This window comes from Syngnathus floridae, chromosome 4, assembly GCF_059516105.1.
Source record: "Syngnathus floridae isolate MCC-2025c chromosome 4, RoL_Sflo_1.0, whole genome shotgun sequence".
Lineage (NCBI taxonomy): Eukaryota > Metazoa > Chordata > Actinopteri > Syngnathiformes > Syngnathidae > Syngnathus > Syngnathus floridae.
In genome coordinates, this window is record NC_142416.1 from 14,799,626 (window position 1) to 14,818,268 (window position 18,643).

General features: G+C 39.0%; 1 protein-coding gene across 3 annotated transcripts in view; it reads left to right on the forward strand.

Moving 5' to 3' along the window:
* slit2 (slit homolog 2 (Drosophila)) overlaps positions 1–18,643 on the forward strand; it is a 115,973-nt gene that overhangs the window by 26,960 nt on the left and 70,370 nt on the right. For all 3 annotated transcript variants that reach the window (XM_088372448.1, XM_088372450.1, XM_088372449.1), the window contains one exon: positions 6,417–6,492. The gene's annotated coding sequence lies outside the window, so the exon portion shown is untranslated. The remainder of the gene's footprint in view (positions 1–6,416; positions 6,493–18,643) is intronic.

Genomic DNA, 18,643 nt, shown 5'->3' on the forward strand with positions numbered 1-18,643 from the left:
ATCAGATGTCCAATTTGATTAGTTAGTAGTGTATTAGTTCCTTTTATTTTCAGCAAAAATATTAATGGAATGAATCAGACTTGCATACACACGTGAAGATGTTGGTACTCTTGAAAAGAAAAAATATATAATGAAAGACAAAAAAACAATTGTAATAGTACTAATATTGAAAAAATAATGACAATTAACCAATTAAATTAACCTCAATTGTAGTTTAACCAAATTATTAAAACAACAACAACAAAAGAAACCTCATGACACATGCCTGGACAAAACTAATGGCACCCTTAACTTAATATTTGTTGCATAACCTTTTGAAGCAATTCAAATTCATGTTTCTCAACAAGGTGACATCACCAACTACTGGCCTTGTCGTGCAAATCACAGCCTTGTATTTTGTTGTATTTTGTTGGTCCTTGTGTTCGTCATCTGTATGTGAAATGCAAGAATGGTAACATTTTTTTACTAGGTCACTGTTATATACCCTAAGGCTTTTTTTTTATATATTGCAAAGTCATATAAATGAGGTGCCACGTCATTGTTACACATCATTTTGTGCTGCTACCTGACCCTCAAAGGAACTTGTGTGAAGCCTTCAGTGGCTATGTGGTACCGCACAGGATGTAGGGTGGGGATTTTCTGCAGCGGCTACCACAAAAGCCCGGAGGCCATGATTACAATAAAAGCTTATTTCATGCTCTCCATGGCCTTATTCCCGGCCTTCGGTTCACCAAAAGTATCTTTGAGCTCCTGGATGTGGGGGACAGCTTCGGGGCTTGAATAATGTGACACGTACTGCTTCACTGATCTGATTTCCATTGAGTACCATTATATCCCCAAACTTTACAAGTGCTCCGTCAAAATGATATCTTTTCATAATGCTTAGTTTTTTCAGTGTTTTACAAATATAATATTTTTTTAAATATTGTTTTTTACAGATATTGTTTTTACAGTATGTTATATACTATATTGTATGCAATATATGCATTTGTGCAGCTTAATTTACATCAACAATGCCAAACATCGGAGAAAATATTGTAGCAGCAAATGAGTGACAACACAAATGATGAGTGATGAAGCCGCTGATTGACAGCTCGCTCGAAAGCAACATGTTGAGGTCAGGATTAATTTACCTTCATTTACATACCAATCTTCCAAAATGGACACCAGGGTGGTATTGTCATTTCCTTGTGTGTACGGGCGTGTCTGCCCTCGAACTGATATGATGTTTGACATTTCATTTACTGCTCCTGGCCGCTGAGGTTAATAATGCTACCAAAAGCAATCAGACGCACACACACACACATCAACACACACAATTGAGACAACATATCCTGACAGGCACGTGCCATGTGAACATTACATGCACATGCAGGCTATCCTCAATGATGTGGTTAAGTGGTCCAAAATAACATGTCATTCGAAACCAGAATTGTAAAATACACTCCGTTGTGTTACTTAAATAAACATACATAGATGACAAATCCTTTCGTCACTATCTCTACAGGAAATTAATTCCTACAACTTTAATGAACAAAAAGCACTTAAACTTGAGGTTGGGCCAAGAAAAAGAAAGTGGAGTGGAAATTGGATGTTACATCTCAAAGAAGGTTTCAGATTGTTTGGGAGTCTGATGACCTGCGGAGTTTGAGGAATGAAGACGTTGGTCTTTTGAAAGTCATTTGATTGTTTTTTTTTTTCTGTCTGTATTGGCCATGATATAGCCATAGCTGCTGAACTGGCAAAAATGTAATGAAATTGAAGAACAGTTTTAGATCTCTTTAAATAGGCTGGAGGTGTTAATACATGTGCATGTGTGTTCATTCTGGGGGCCCAGCGGGTCCCCCCTCATGATTAACATTATCAAACAACCACAGGAAGAAAAAAGTTGGATCAGGACCAAGGAAACATGGTGACGGGAAGATGGAGTGATATCAAGGGACAAGTGGTTGAATAGAGAGCTTTGCCATTCAAAACCACGTTCATTATTTTCACGTTAAGAAATAAAATGTCATATATTTGCTTGAGTAGAGAAATTCTGTTATCTTATTTACCAAGTAGCTTAGCAACAGGTCTAGACTGAGAATTTTATTGGAAACATAGAGACACATTCACACCAATTGGCAATTTAAAGTCTTCAATCAATGTTTATGAGGTTGTGGTATACTAATATAAAATCCTGTTTACAGGCTACAGCGTTTGCAAAATTAGAAGTAAGACAAAGTAATCATGTGACCTCTGTACGACAGTAGACTTCATGAAGGTGAATCAATTTATGTACAGAAAGGCCGTGTTGCTTATTAAACAAAAGGCTGACGCACATCTCGGCTAACTGACAGCTATAAACATGAGCAATGGGGCCATCTTGCATCATAACCTTTCCTGCAGTAGTCCCCTTGGCTTTGGTTGTATGTGAACACAGCCTCTTTATAAGGATGGTAAAATCATAGTGGTGTTTTATTGTGTGTGCCAGGAAATGCAAGAAACTAAGGAGTTTGGGTATAAACAAATGAAGACAAGTGGGGGGGGGTTAAGGGGCTCACAGGTTCTCGTACGCACAAAAATGAAAGAAATTTGTGTTGCAGAAAATTTAGTGCTGTCACTGAAGTGAGAACGGAACACATGCTGCTTGCACGGAAGTCTGGCGAGTGAACTACAACACTATCAGCACTACTTGCTCATCACTGCTGATTCAGCAGTGTTGAGCAAGCTAATGGACTGAACCAAGCAATTCGACATTAAAGGTATCTTAACTGCATTAGAGCTACCCACGGGAGAACTAGCTCGCTAAGCTACAATAAACAAAAATAACCCTCAACGCTACTTAAATTAATTAGGCCAGTTTTTCTCTTTAATTGCAGGATAAATAAAATACTTCATTCTAAAATCTTTGATAATCAATTCTTCTTGCAATTGCAATGTCAATGTTAGTGGACTAATATAGTGACAGTGTTATTCTTAACAGTGTGTTCTAAATGATCACTGGATTATAAATATAAATAGTGGAATTAAGTTGCAGGAGTACGCATTCAGAGCTTTCCCGTGTATTTCTATGCTGTCAAATCAGAAACTCTTGCTCTGAGCACCTTATTGCAGTCATGATGTGTATGTAGCCTTCAGCAACAATCTACAAGTGTTCTTTCCCTTCCTTCTTCCGTCCTCTTGCCTCCTTGTCACTAGTTATCAGCCTTCAAGTCCAACTGTGGTGTTTTTTTTTTTTGTTTTTTTGCTGGGAGCTGTCACACACATGTGTCATGCCCGTGTGACACTTAACACGCTGGCTGACAAATGTGCCACTCCATCCTGAGCTCCAATAAATCATTTTGTAATAGCCGGCAGACAACTTTTTGTTATCTATTACCCCTGGTCACGTTATTTCGACAATTGTTCCTGGATAAATTATATAGAAAAAACAATTTGCAGTTGTGGCTGGTCACAATAATTACTCTTTAACAAGCCCGCAGCTTTTTGCTTCGACCGCTTTAATTTCAGATTTCAATGCTGGCATTTCCATTTAATTTTCCGTAGGTGCCGTCAATAAATAGTCAGGCTCACACTGATAACGTTTATATTTTTTTTAATGAACGTTTCCTGTGGTGGAATGATTTTCAGAGCAAAGCATCATATAGCAGATAATAGAAGCAGCTGTCTCACCAATACACACACACACACACACGAGCCATCCAAGCGCAAAGGAATAACAGTGTCAATATGGACTCTGTTAATGCAGAAGATGCATATTGAAAATGAAAAATTGCTCTAGTCATCAGACTTTTTGTGCATCTCCATTCATCCATTTTCTATTGCTATTCCATATTCTTGTTCAGAGTTGGGGAACTGAAGCATCAAGCCAATCAATGCACACCCCACCCTTCCCACACAAACAGTGCATGTGATTCACTCGAAAACTTCACACATGAAATCATGTCTTTTTCACATCGCATATTTTTATGGCTTGTCCGTTGCTAGGCCGGTTTCTGAGCAAAACAGCAATTATACACGCTGTAATATTTACTATTTTTTTCTTGCGCTGTTGCTCTGCAAATTAGAGAAAGTGTGCCGGTATGTGTGCATACCAGACGTGGCAAAAGTGCACACGATTGTGAATTGGTTGCCAGACAATCAAAAATTCTGAATTTAAGTACAAAAGTAAAAACTAAAGGACATTTTTAAATGTAAATTGGTAAAGAACAGAAAATGTTAAATTTTCCATTGTGTGTGCATTTGTTTTGTTTTTTAAATACAGATTAAGCAGAGAATGTTTAAACAGAAAAATCTGATTCCTTTAAGACTGGCACAAGACTCAACACTCCACATATACAATTCATGACATTCATACATACAACTCTCTTACATAAACCCATAAATAGGAAATATCTTGCTTCTTAGAATCTGTTGTGTTGTTACTACCCCTTGATTCATGTTTCTCCATGTCGCTGCCATTTGGGGTTTTCTTTTTCCCACTTTTTCTTTATTCCCTGAGATCTCAATCAATCTGTGCAGGTTGACATAAAGGAATTAACTTGTCATGAAATAGTAAGGTGTAAAATTGACTTTTTCCAAATGTAGAAAGTATACTAAATACCTAAGTAAAGTGCAAATAACTGAAGATTCTTCTTGAGTGCCGTTCTAAAGTATTGACACTACCTCCACTGGTGCGTACGTACAGTACTCGCACCAGACACAGGCTCAGCCGAATAAAATCTGGGTTTTTCAATCAGTGAGAATCAGCATCAAAGCAAATAAAACCAGCAGTCACCATGCCACCGCAAGCCCTCTGTCTCCAGCCTTCCACACCCCTTTTTAAAATGTCACCCTGATCAAAGGCACGCACCCGAGAGACGTTTTGGGTGGTGAAACAGGCGGCTGGCTGGCGCGCTGCACGTGTGTCAGTCGAGTCAGCCCCGCAGCGGCACGATTCCATGTGAAATTAAGTGTGGAGAAGGTTATAACCTCACACACTCATACAAACACCCTCCCAACAAGGGGAAATCCTGTGAGCCATCACCCAAGTATTCTGATCGTGCGTCCTCGCCAAGCGAAAGTTTGGATTTGTATATTCAAAACAAGGCTGGGTGTAATTATCAAAATTACCCCTTTTCTTGGTTTTCAGACTCATTGATGTGAGGCAAATTATTGGCCCAAAAGTGCTGTGTGAGTGAGTCATCAGGACAGCGAAACTCCCAAATTTCATCAAGAGACACTTGTGATTCATTTTTTGGTATTTCAGGATCCATCAATATTGTTCTTGCGGAAGCTCCAAATTGCCACGATTCATTTTTCTGGTCGTGTCGCATGCTTGATGCTAGGAAGGATTTGATTCATCAAAAATACTTAACCCATGAGTAGGCTGCCATGCCCCTAAAATGTAGTCCTCGTTGACATCCTATAATCTTTCGATGTTGATGATGTACTGTATGTAATGTTTGGCATCTATTATGGAAAATATGTCATCATGCAGACATACAGTGAAGCCCCAAATTATTTGTAGCTTGGCCAAAATTTAAGCGAAAGTGAAATGTTTGTGCCGGTTTTGAAGCAATCTTACCGATATTAAGGAAATGTATTATGAACGTTATTTAAATTCCTGACCTCTCAAATGTTTTGATTCATCACAATCGTTCCACTGCAGAAATCCGCTAACATTGAGAAGGTGAATTCATAATCAATGAATCATTGATATAAACAATATCGATTGATTTGGTCTACGACTTGTCGATTAATCGTCGCACTTCTACAATTCTGTCAAAATTTAAAAACAATGAAAATAGCCACACAGGCTTACTGTGTTTATTTACATTGGGGGTATTCTGCTTTTGAGTGAAATTTCAAGATTAATCTAAAATACATTATAACTGTTATAGTTGAATTTTATCTGGTCTTCTCCAAATGAAAAGAAAATCTCATGGGTGTGTGTGTGTTTGCATGCGAGGACATCATTTGTTCCGTAGTTTATGTTCGTATAAGTATGCTGGTTTGCTTCTCCTAAAACGTTCCACACCTCACACTTCCTCACTTCATGTGAGGGTGTGACTCAATGAGAAGAGTTGGGGGGTGGTAAATGGATGATTTTTCTCATAATTTTTAATATGAGTATAATATGACAGGTCTGGTCTGTCACACACACACATGCAGACAAAGGGCTGCGTCAAACGTAGTGTATGACGCCATATTGGCAGAGTTCACAGTGACACAAGCGCTAAGAACCGGGAGTGTCTGTGTCAATTTAACCGTAAGATGCTATGCGGGCCTGACCAACATTTGGCTTGGCTGGAAGCCTGGAAGTTTTTTAAGCGGACAACGTTTAATAATGTGTCAAGTGACATTTTGTAGCAAATTTCAAACGCTTCATTTTATAACATGGAACCTGGCTTTTACATCAAAAATATGTGTAATGTATTTCTCATCTTTCTCAGAAATGACATGACAACCATTGTGGAGCTTTGAGATGTTGCCAAGTATTTGACATTGGGACCTGTTCTGCTGGATGAGGTAAGGGTTTTAAATTAAACTTCATTAGATTCAAATAAATCAAACAATTCTATTTAAAGTGCATACCTTTACCGACACCAAAGAAGTATTTTTTGTGTAATCAAAATCCAACCTATGTTGTTTGGAAATTGTATTAACTTGGAACTTCTAAATGTGAAACATTTAAAAAAAAACTGCCAGATTAATATTTGTCAAGTCAATAAAGAAGTAAAAAAATCTAAAACGCTGACATATAATTTGAAATGACATTTATGGGCTAGTGGAAATTAGCATTGACTTTACGGTAATTATACTTTAAACCGCTAACAAATGCGACTTCAACATACGGTGCAGCAACACATACAAACAAAACATACTCAAAGTATACTCATGGATATGTATTCCACGGGGGACACACTTATTTTAAATACCGCCAATGTGTGTTTATGAACGTTGGCCACTTGATTTCTTTCTGCAGTCGTGGCCTCAAGTCAGTATCGTTGTGACTCAATTAACACTTGGCAAAGCAACACTTTGCACCTCTGAGTTGCCCACAGGGCGACAACCCACATGGGCATGCACACAAATCTGATTCAGACTTTTAGCATGCAACCACACCACCAGCTGTGTGTATGCTGAATATTTTCAGCTTGATGTCAGTGAAGCAAGCCCTATGCAGCCTGACAGATGACACAGTCGGACGTGTGTGTCCCTGAGTGCCGGACTTATGGGAGAATGGGCGCTGTCAGGATGGCTTTTTGTAACTAAAGTGCCATCAGGGACACACATTTGCGCACACTCAGAGGAAAGTGGCATCGGGGAACAACAGATTTGAAACAACCAACTATCAATAATCATTATGTATTCAATACACACACACACACACGAACGTCTGTTTCCACTGTTCTTCTATCGGGTCTTTATTTAGAGCGTCTTGAATATATGAAACACACGATGTTTTGTTTCTCTAAATAAGTCAAGATATTTTTATGAAACTGTATCGCTGATTTAAATGTTCTTACTAAGAATGCCATGTTGCATATTTGAATTGATCGGTTATGGGGGATTTCATTTCATTATTATTATTATTATTATTATTATTATTATTATTATTATTATTATTCCTTTTCTTTTCTGAAATTCACATGACTTGCTCCGGAACACTGATCACTATGTGGGCCTGACCAACGTTTGGTTTGGCTGAAGGCCAGGAAGCTTTTAAAACAGACAAGTTTTAATACTGTGTCAAGTTTCCTTTTGCAACAATTTCAGAACACTGGATTTTACAAGAAGGAATCTGGGTTTTACATCGAAAATGTCATGTGGAGCGTGTTCATCACTTTCTCATCTTTCTCTGAGATTAAATGCGAATGATGATGGAGCTTTGACAGTTCCCAAGTGTTTTACATTAGAACCCTGTCTACTGAATGACAGGGTTTTAAATTAAATTATATATATTTTTGAGAAGCAGAATAATCTATTGCAGTACATAGAATGTGAAATCTGATTGGTGGGGGAAAAAAAATCCAACATCCAAATTTATGCAATAGATTCTTGTGAATAATAAATCCATACAATTTATATGACCAACTATTATAATTTAAGTGCCTAGGCAGAGAAGGCCTTGCTGGCTCACCACTATTTCAAACTATCCTTTTATTTATTTATTTATTTATTTATTTATTTTCTCCCCAAAGTGACTCTCTTTCCTACATGTCCATCATGTTTTGACAACTTCTTTTTTTCCTTCATAACTGTGCCTCTCTACTCCAGTTTCTGGAAAATGTGTCAAGTGACGAATACAATATAGCGCAGATCCTCTGGTACAGTTTCTTAGTAATTTCTCGTGAGAACGTATTGCCACAGTTTTATATCCATCATCAGTTGTCCATCAATAGTGGTAAAGCAAAGGAATTTAGGATGCCGGGAAAAAGAACTGTATGTGTGTCTGAGTGTGTGCTGGAAGTCGTTGTCAAGGTGTGTTTCACTTTCTTTCCGTGAAAGTGCTGAAAGACAAGCGAACGTTCGACATGCGACGCCCAAGGTCGAACAATTCGTGCGTTCTCAGCAGATGCGTTCATTGTGTTTTTGTGGCAGATGGCGACAAGGCTACAGTGGGGAAACGACTACGCTAATGCCACATGACAAGGTTAGATAGAGTTGACCTGTTCTCCACCATTCTCTCCTTTTTCACATCACTTTGTTGCTCTGTGAACTCAGTTGACAGTGTTTGTATTGAGGGAAAAAACCTTGCGGTGGTGTTTTTCTGTGTCACTTTGAAACGTCGTCATTTAGCCTCAGACGCTCGTGCCAATTGTCGTCAGCGTCCATTCTTTCACCGGGGTGTTTGTTTTTATGGAACGCTACACATTCAAGCAATAGTACGTGATATATTTTGATTTGAAATGAGACAATTAGAGCACAGCGACCAAAGTGGTTAACACTGCTGCCACATGGCATTTTGGGTTGGGATGCGGCTTTGAATCTTGGGTTACAGCCTTTCTTTTTGAAGTTGGCATGTTCTCCTATGTTGGTCTTCTCCGGCGGGTACAATGCTCTGAATTGCCCATAAATGACAATGTGAACATAAGTGGTAGGAATTCTACAGATCAACCTAATACTTATACTTTTGGTTGTGTCCAACATTAACATTCCTAACTCTCAAGCAAAAATATTGCCAAAATTAACAATACGAGAATAGTAACAACTGACAATTGTTAAAAAAATAGACAATAACTCTTATTGTTACACCCTGATATAAGGCCTGTTTCTTGGAGAAAAACCATTTCAGAAAGTCAAAGGTTAAACGAGGTACACCGCGTTCACACGCCATCTCAAATGTTTCCAGAAAATGTGTGCCAGATTTCAAACAAACTTAACGGCCTCAGTTAAATGGTTGGCGTTCCGCTGTTCTGCTTACTGCTTTTCGTTTGTGGAATTGTCCAGAGTTTCTGGTCAGTGTGTGTGTGTGCGTGTGTACGCACTTCACCTTGCTACTGGCCGGACATCAATTTTGCCTGCTGTGAGATCACGCAATTGTACACCCCCCAAAGTACTACCTCCGGGCATCTCTAAGTCGTTTTCCTTTTTTCTGTTTTCTTCTGATGAATTCATGTGGTGCATAAAAGTTGACGTCTGACTTTGAGGGGAGGAGGGCAGAAGAAGAACGCAGATACTCTACTATGAGGGAGGTGCAATTAATAGCTTAAGTTCGTTGGCGGTAGAAAATATTTTAGATTCCAGCGGGAAAATCTCCCAAAATTTGAGGAGTTAACGAAGAGGGTGCTATCAATCTCTCTACTATCGCACACTTTTAATATCATTTCTGCATGTTTACTCGCAACAGCTGTAGATGTTTTATTCAAGCATGTTTGATTTTGGGGGAGAGATAGCCTTCAGTTTATCTAACCAAAGATTTACTTTGCTGTTCAATTTCACACTTGATGGGTGGACAGGCCATACAATCAACAATTTTCATACAAACAATAAGCATACAAAAATGTATACAAAAATACTTAAAATAATAGATTTGACTGGATGTACAAACACGTTTTCTTTGCCCTTATCATGACCTTTCTCTTGTTTCATGGCTTGACTTGAGAATTCCTCACCTGTCAGTGCTTCTCTCCACCTCTCCTCTGAGGATCTGCTTTCTCCATCACCCACTGAGGGAATCTGTCAAGGATATTATGAATGTGATAAAGACTTTTTGCTTCCTGCTCCTGCTGGCCTGTAATAAAATCTTTATCTAAACACAGCAGAGTGGTCCGCAGCAGACATGACACAGATCCTTGTCTTGTTCCCTCATTACCATCTCTGGCTTGAAGGCCATGATGAAACTGCACAGTGTTGTTTGCACAGCAAATGTAGAACAATCTTCTTCTCCATCGAGCCATATTTTAATTGCTGGTACCTTTTCATTAATGGAAAAAAACCACAGTGGGCACTGAAATATTTTTATCTCTATATAAGCAGCTAAACAGTTTTATATGTATAGTATCCATGCTGGGAAGTCATTTGAGAGGCTTTTAATCTTCAAATTATATAGCATTTTTCTGCATTACCTGCAGTCAATGAGGAATGAATAAACTGGTGCTGGAAATACGCCTTGGTCATTTCCTGACAATATTGTCACGCCAGCTGTCCCTGTGTGTGTGGTGCGAGCGAAAGTGACCACAGATGATAGCTCACTATATAACAAGAACCCTTATATAGTTCAAAAAATGGGCGGGCACACACATGCACTTTTCTTAAACATTCTTCTTATTTTTCCACCCTGTGAAACTACCCGAGGAATAAAAGGTGCCAACAGCCCTAAAACCACAGGGAAATTGCATTTCATAAATCCAATCGTAATATCAATAGCAGCTGATTGGAGGAAGGGAACGGGCTGTTTTCCCAATGACTCCAAAAGCAAAGTAAGTGTAGTAAAATAATGACTCTTTCCATCCATCTAACAGTACCTCAAATTCTATATCACCCAACCAGACAAATGGGTGGTTTAAAAAAAATGAAAATAAAATAACTGCACTTGGTCTTTTCATTTTATTGTTAATATGCAAGAGAGCTTTCAAGCCACTCAGATTGGGAAAGTAAGCATGCACAACAAGCATATCAGAGCGAAAGGTACTTGGCACTAGTGGTGGTTCTTAAAACATTGTTTCATTGCTGGCATATTTTTGCGGGCCCGAACATACGTCACTGTTGATGCAAAGGCTGGAATGGAATGGTAAGTGTGTGTGTGCATGGGCGTGCATGATTAATGGGACAAGTCTTGAGCAGTTTCAAGTCATCTCTAAACACACATCTATATTTATTTGAACATGCACATGCTTTCTTTGATTTGTGGGAACCTTTATAGAACTTCTATTGACTTCATATGTCTTTCTCCTTCTGCCTGCTGTTGTTATTCCACATTCTTTCTTTCTTTCATTCTCTCTCTTCCTCTCTGGGCTGCAGTTGTCTTTCCATGTTTAGCCTGAAATGCATTAAAGAAATGAGCCTTAACTTGATTTCTCCTAACTGCAAGCTGCAGGGCAACTCACCCCTTTTATCTTGATTTCACTTTCACTTCAATTTCATCCATCTTTTCCCAGGTACTCCACTTTCCTCCCACATATCCCCAATGGAAAAATCTAAAGTCTTTAATTTACATAACATACATGATATGTTGAGTCAAGATAAGTTTCCCACGAGCGTAAGTGTTAACTGTTTTTTTTTCCCCCCCATACGTGGTCGACTGACATCCAGTTTAGGAAAAATAAAGAAAATTGTTGGATGTGAAATAAATAAATAAATAAATGAATAACTAACTAAATAAATAAATAAATAAATAAATAAATAAATGAATAAATAAATGCAGACTCTCGTGCTGAGTTGAAACCCAATCATATTTTGAATACTGAACAAACAACTGACATGCAAACGACAATATATTTAAATTTACTGATGACAAAATAAGAAAATAAGATAAGAAAATAGATTTTAAAATTCCAGAAACGTACATAGTCCCACACACATTTCCCATGAGTTCACAGAGCAGTCCACATATCTTAATTCCAGGATGTTTGTGAGACAAAGCAAAGTTGCCCTCCACGCTGCAAAAAGCACTCTGGCTGCCTTTCACATTGTGAACAGTTGGAGAAAGACAGAGTTGCACTTGCACACAGTTTAGGGGAGCAAAAGGCATGAGCCCACTTGAGTTTATTTTCTTTGCCCCAACTACAAGCCTGATTGAAATGTTAATACAGCAGAGAGCGCTGCCGTTGCCGGCTCTCCGTGCAGATAAAATGTGCTGCCCGGAGAGCGCAGGAACGACAAAAAGAGCAGAAAAGAGAGAGTGAGTGTGAAGAAGTGGGACAAAGAGGCTGGAATGTGGGAACAAGCAGTAAAAACACGGGAGGCCTACACCCCGTGTAATCGCCAGAGTAATCCTTGTAAAATAACCCTGTGGAGGTGTGTTTGCTGTTCCTAGAACTAGGAAAATACAAGCGTAGACATCACTTTGCTATTTTTGAATCGTTGCAATGCTTTTGTGTTGATATTTGTTTGTCACGTGACGCTGATTAAATTTGGTTGAATTTCATCGTTTTAGAAGTTGTACAATCTATTATCCCTCGAGGGACACTGTATATTTCGAAGTATGGAGTAGATGAATTGATGCCTTGCACAGCAGCAATGCTCTAGATTATTTATTATCATTATCATCTATTTACTTATTTATTTATTTATTTATTTATTTATTTATTTATTTATTTATGTTTTATTATTTATTATAGTATGTTTTATTATTTATTTTAATAAGGACAATGCACATTAATGAATATCAATATAAAAACAAATGTAAATATGCTGGATTCTAGTGACATAGCTAGTTTTTGTCCGTCGTCCCCTGGCAGGCCAATACATAAAGAAAATATAAAATGCAATATAAGTGACACAAGGGAAATGTAAGGAGTCTAGTGGTCACATGACTGGTTTGTTTTCAGCCATAGTTTGAGTTCAGTTCTAAAGCCGATCAGTGTAGGGCTCAACCGGATATGCAAAGGAATCAAAGGGGGTAACTTTGAACCTGCCATGGCCGAATTCTATAAATTTTATCATGCAAACATTTTCCTTCCGCTCATAAGACACCTTCAACAAATTCTACGTTTAATTCATTCTGCTACGGCAGTGTTCATAGTAATAGTGTTCCCCGCTTGCTCTTTCGGAGGACCATCAAGGGTAAAATCCCGCACTGCAGCATTAATAGGATGAATTTAATCTCCGTGAACCTCAGTGGATTGGTAATCAAGTCGTATCGAAGTAACACGCTTTCATGAGATTTGCAGCGCTGCATTAACATCCAAATTCCAACCTTGATCAATGTTCCTCTTGTTCCCTCTCCCTGCCGATGATGCTTGTGCCGATGTTGTCGACCTTGCAATGTATTCATATACAAAGCATACGCACACTCATATAGGATGCAGGCCGATCCTTCCAATGTGAACACAAACAAACATCTTGATTGGGGTATTAATCATGCATGAATGCCCGCGTGCATACACAATCATGTGCCACGCCTCTGGGTTGTTAAGCAAATTAATTAGGCCAATGTTCAATAGGCTCTTAGCTTTAATGAATAGAGCTATAGAAATGAAGGAGGGACAGCAGGACAGAGCTGGGAGGAACGTAGAGCAGACGGAGAAAAATGGAGACGGCTGTTTATCAATCCTTCTGGCCCTGCTTCAGAAGTTAATGAAGCGTCTTGGCTGACCAACACTCACTAATTTTTTTTTTTATTATAATTTAGTGACTCTTATTGGTCTTGGGATAGTCCCCGCTGGGGAAGCTCTTACGCATCAAACGAAGGATATAAATTTGTATTTATGAGATGGAAAAGGATTGTTTAAGTCATGGCTAGCCATCCCGCTGAGGGTTTTTCACGACACCATCCATCATGAGGTCAAGGCATCTCATATGAAGTGAAAATTGTTGACTCTTTGTTCACTGTTCAGCTGGCACATTTGTGAATAACTTGAGGCAAAACATAATAATATGACGTTTGGACGGTCCCTTCTTCAGTAGCACGGTGCCAGAAAGTTCAGGGGGTGAAGAACAATCAAACATTAATGATAAATGTTTCAAAAGATTAAATGAGGGAACGAATCTTTCAGTTCTCAATGGATCAGCAGGCGCTCTAGGACTTTCCCACCTGGTAGTAAATTTAATTTCCTTGTCTATAATCTTGATCATGTTTTGGTCTTTGTCTGCTTCATTTAAGCATTTGTAAACATCTGATTTGAAGTTTTGTGTCATGTATGCCAAAGAACCAGTTTGACAAATATTAGTCTTGTCAATTTCAAGCTGATTTTAAACAAAATAATAATAATAATAGCAGGATTTTTCCAAAACTGTTTGATGGAAAATAATTATTTTGCGATCATTTTTGATCATTTGTGATCATTTTTCGAACATAATTATCTGTTCAAACGACATTTTCAAAGAATTGATGGAAACATTTCAAAACATTCTTACAAGCTGGAGAGAGCTCGGATGACTCAAATATGGGTTTGTTGTGGAAAACCATCATTATGTGGATGGTTATGGGGAATGTTGTGACTGTTTGATTCAAAATATCACATTCAGGGTTTTTTTTACATTGCTATTAAGCATTTTTTAAAATGACAAACACATTTCCATCAGACAGCAACAATAATCATCATCTTTTTGTATTCGCTCTTTTCCCTCATTGCTTTACCTTTAAATTGACCAAATACGTTTTATCAGGAAAAACAAGGCCCCTTTATTGTGACAAGTGTGTGTGCACGCATTTGTGTGTCTCTTCGTCTGAAAATGCAGACGTGTGGGACATGACCTTTTTGTGTGTACAAGCATGAGATTCAATATCGATGTGGCAAGCGGATGCATATGCTGCTTTGTTTGAATATGTGAAGTTCTGAAGCGTACGATTGTGTGTTTGCATGTGTGTGTCTGTGAGAGATGTCAGACCAACGTGTAGTTCACATTAGTGGTGTTTGATGTCTCCATCTGAGTCCTCCATCCTCCTACTGTTTGATCTGCACCAATCTGCTCCCCATCATTGTGCCTTTGTTCATGCTCAAAGACACTTTCCCTTTCCGTCATGTTCTACGACGCCCTGTTCACCCGCTCGCTGTCACTTGTTCCGCACGTGTCTGCAGGTTTCAATGTCTTTGTTCCATCGGCGGATGTGTCAGAAGAAAATGCACAAAAGTCAAAGTTCTTTTACATCTGCGTTGCTGTCCTTTTGGCTTGGGCCATCACCCCCCTCCCTTCCCCCTTTTCTGGAATTTCTTTTAACTAAAGTCAAGGGAAAACATGACTTTGAGACTGAACCTTTTTTTTTTATGATCCTGATTGGATTTACAAGAAACACGCTGTTGGGACTGAGCAAAAATCTGAACGTGCACTTTTATCTCCTGTTTTTGGAGTTGCAGCATCTTGTACTGTTTTATTCAAAGCAGCCATCAGTTACAGCTGTCAGTCTGCATGCATAAGACACAACATGTGGAATCTAATCCAATGAAATTCAATACAAGCGCTGCATAAAGAAAATAATGTTGAGTTCTGATTGATGCTCTCAAAGTGGTATTCTTTTAAAAACGTAGGAAGGTGATTCAAATATTTCTTTGCCTTATCTTTGTACTGCAGTTCTCATGTTGGATCTCATTCATTAATAATGAAGTGTCTGGTGATTGTACAGAATTTCAAACTTCTATTGCATTCAGGAGTAACTTGGGATTTTATTATCCTGTGTCAGCTCATCCAAGCCACAAATTTATGATAGACCCTGATGACGGGTGAGGTCATTCTTGCATATTGTTCCACTTTTATGAGAAAAGTTAAAAAGGAAGGCAAAACTTTCGTGTGTGTCTTGTGTCTGATTTGTGAAAAAAATAATGAAATAAAACTACTGATGCAATGTTAGGAAAAGAATGCAATGCACTTGGTACACAAAAAAATTTTGGGGGATGAATTTATTCCATTTCATTTTGTCAGGTTGGTACAGTACATAAAATAAAATAAAAAAATCCAGATATATATTTTTTAGTCAACTATACTGTGCATATACATATCTAGATCCAGATTATTTTATTTTGCGCTACCACTTGATGAAATAAAATGGAATATATTCAACACACCATTTTTTTCCAGTCAATAATTAACATTTGTGAGACTGGACAGCTTCTGTCAGCCAGGAATTTAGTGATGGATCTGTTGTCATGGTAACACATGTGGGCTCACTGTGTTACTTGTTTTAAGGGCTAATCAACTGTGGAATTTGTTACTGGTGGTCCCATGGAGATCTTTTTAGGAAAAAGTCAGCAATTAAGAAACCAATTAACTAAAGCTGGTGGCTCATGTTGGACAAAAGACAGTTGCAGTCAGCCAGCAGCAGGGGGTGTACATGCTTGTGCTCTCTCACGCTTTCACTTTCTGTGTCAGACCTCACAGTCTGCTTTGGAATGAAAGGTTAGACAGGAATAATGACAGTGGTGGGCTTGAATGCAGTAGCTCGTCTTGTCGCTGTCAGTCATCATGCCGCCTCTCTTTTTCACCGCAGAGGACTTGAGCTGATTAGATGGGATGCAATTAGGTCATAGGACGTTGACATAATGGAAATTTGTGTAGTTGTCCCATGTGCTCACGGTTCTTGTGGGACTGAAAAGAAGCTTGTTAAACTTTATTAGGGCGAGCAGACTTGTAGGGTCCACAACACGCTGGGGCCGGAGAGAGAGCCGGGCTACAAATACAATAAGAGGTTTCTCTGCCATGCCTTGATGCACTTCTGGAGGGATTCTTCGGAGAGCCTCTGCATGGTTGTCGTCATAGCCATTTAAAAATCTTCAAAGTAGCTTCCATTGTTCTACCAAAGTCTTTCAAAATCAACATTACGAACATAGAAACAGCACTGACGGCTATGCGTGTGTTTGTTTCAAAATAAATATTACTGGTTAAAAATTTACAACCAAACCCGGTATATATACTTATATTGTATATACAGTACATTTTTTAAGCAGCAACACACATGAATATAGTGTACATGGGACATGATGGAGACATCATGGATGGATGGAAGAACTAAAGCACTTAAGATGGTATTTTGTGTGCGCCTGCATGTGTGTGTTGCTTTTGGGGGGGGGGGGCTTGGCTGCAATCCTAGTCGTGTGCGATGGAGAACTCGACGAATTTCCAAACAAACAATATGGAAACAATTAAGATGGAGAAGCAGACAAAGAATGAAGTTCACCCCCATGCAGGTTGAACACATCAAAATGAAGCATAACACAGTCCCACAGCAAACTAGCAGCACGTCATTCAAGGTGAATGGAAAAGACACACAAACATGTGCTACGTCGTCTGTGATGAATGAAAACAGACAAGAGTTTCATGTCCATGACACGATATTCCCAATTCACAGGAAATGATTATTTCCAGATCAGGGCAAGTGTGTAGAGTGATATCAGTCAGACGCGGTGGAGAGTTATGCGGACCTCCACATCTTGCTCCTGAGTCATACAACTGGCAAGCAGATATTTGTAAACTCGGATATCCACGCTTGTTCCTAATGGGAAAGCAACCTGGACGTTATTTCCTTCTTCAGAACTTGCCGCCCATCCGAGCCAGCGATGGCACTCCGAGGATGTTCAAAATCAAGTCAGTAAAGACTTGACAAGCAGGAAGCTTCCAAATTTTAGCTGTTTTTTGACTTTGCTTTCCATCTTTACCGACATCCCAATGTCATTTTCTTCCTGCAGGATGCTGAGCTGGCTCACTCGTAAAAGAGTGAGTAGAACCAGACTCACACACAGAACCTGCACCAAATGATCACATCATAGATAACCGCAGCAAATCCAAAATGCTTTTTATGATCGTTTCCTCTTTGAACTTGAATTACTCTCTTCTGGAGTCGACAGTGTACTCACGGGACAAACCATTAGGTACACTTGCAGAAAATAATAGCAACATTTTTTGCTTAGAAGAGACTGCACTGCATAACTGCATTTTTAATATTAATTTTCCAAGAACCATGGCAACCCAAAAAATTAACCAAAATGACAGAACTGAAAGACTGGAAATATTTGACAGAATTGGGCTGAAGAGTTTGATACATCGCAACCAAGTAGACTTGAATGTTCTCAGAGAGCAAGGATCCATCCATTTCCATTCTTATCATCTTCACAAAGATAGCTGTCACACTCTCACAACTTGCACACACACATGCCATAGTGAAGCCCATTTTGATGTTTGTTTGTGTTGTCATGGTAATGTGTGTGTCTTTCCTGCCTCAGTAAAAAGAAAAGTGTAGGTGGCACCGTTTTCCTTCCGTTTAATCTTCTCACTTATCTGTCTCTTCATGTTTATCCTCTCGTTTTATCTCACCAGCTCCTTTATTTTCCTTTCAGCCTTTCTTTTATCCCAGAGATGGTCTCAAGGGAAACGCTCACAGTCTCACCTTCTCTCATGCTGCAGTAGCCACACAGAGACTAAAAATATTGGGCTTTCTTTCTTCTATGGGGGATTGGGGGGGAGGGCTTTCCAACTGCGCATGCCCTCATCATATTTCACGGAGGTCACATCATACACTCGCAGCAGGAACTTCATTTCCCATCGTCCACTTCACGCTGAGCCAAGTCCATCTCGGCCAGGT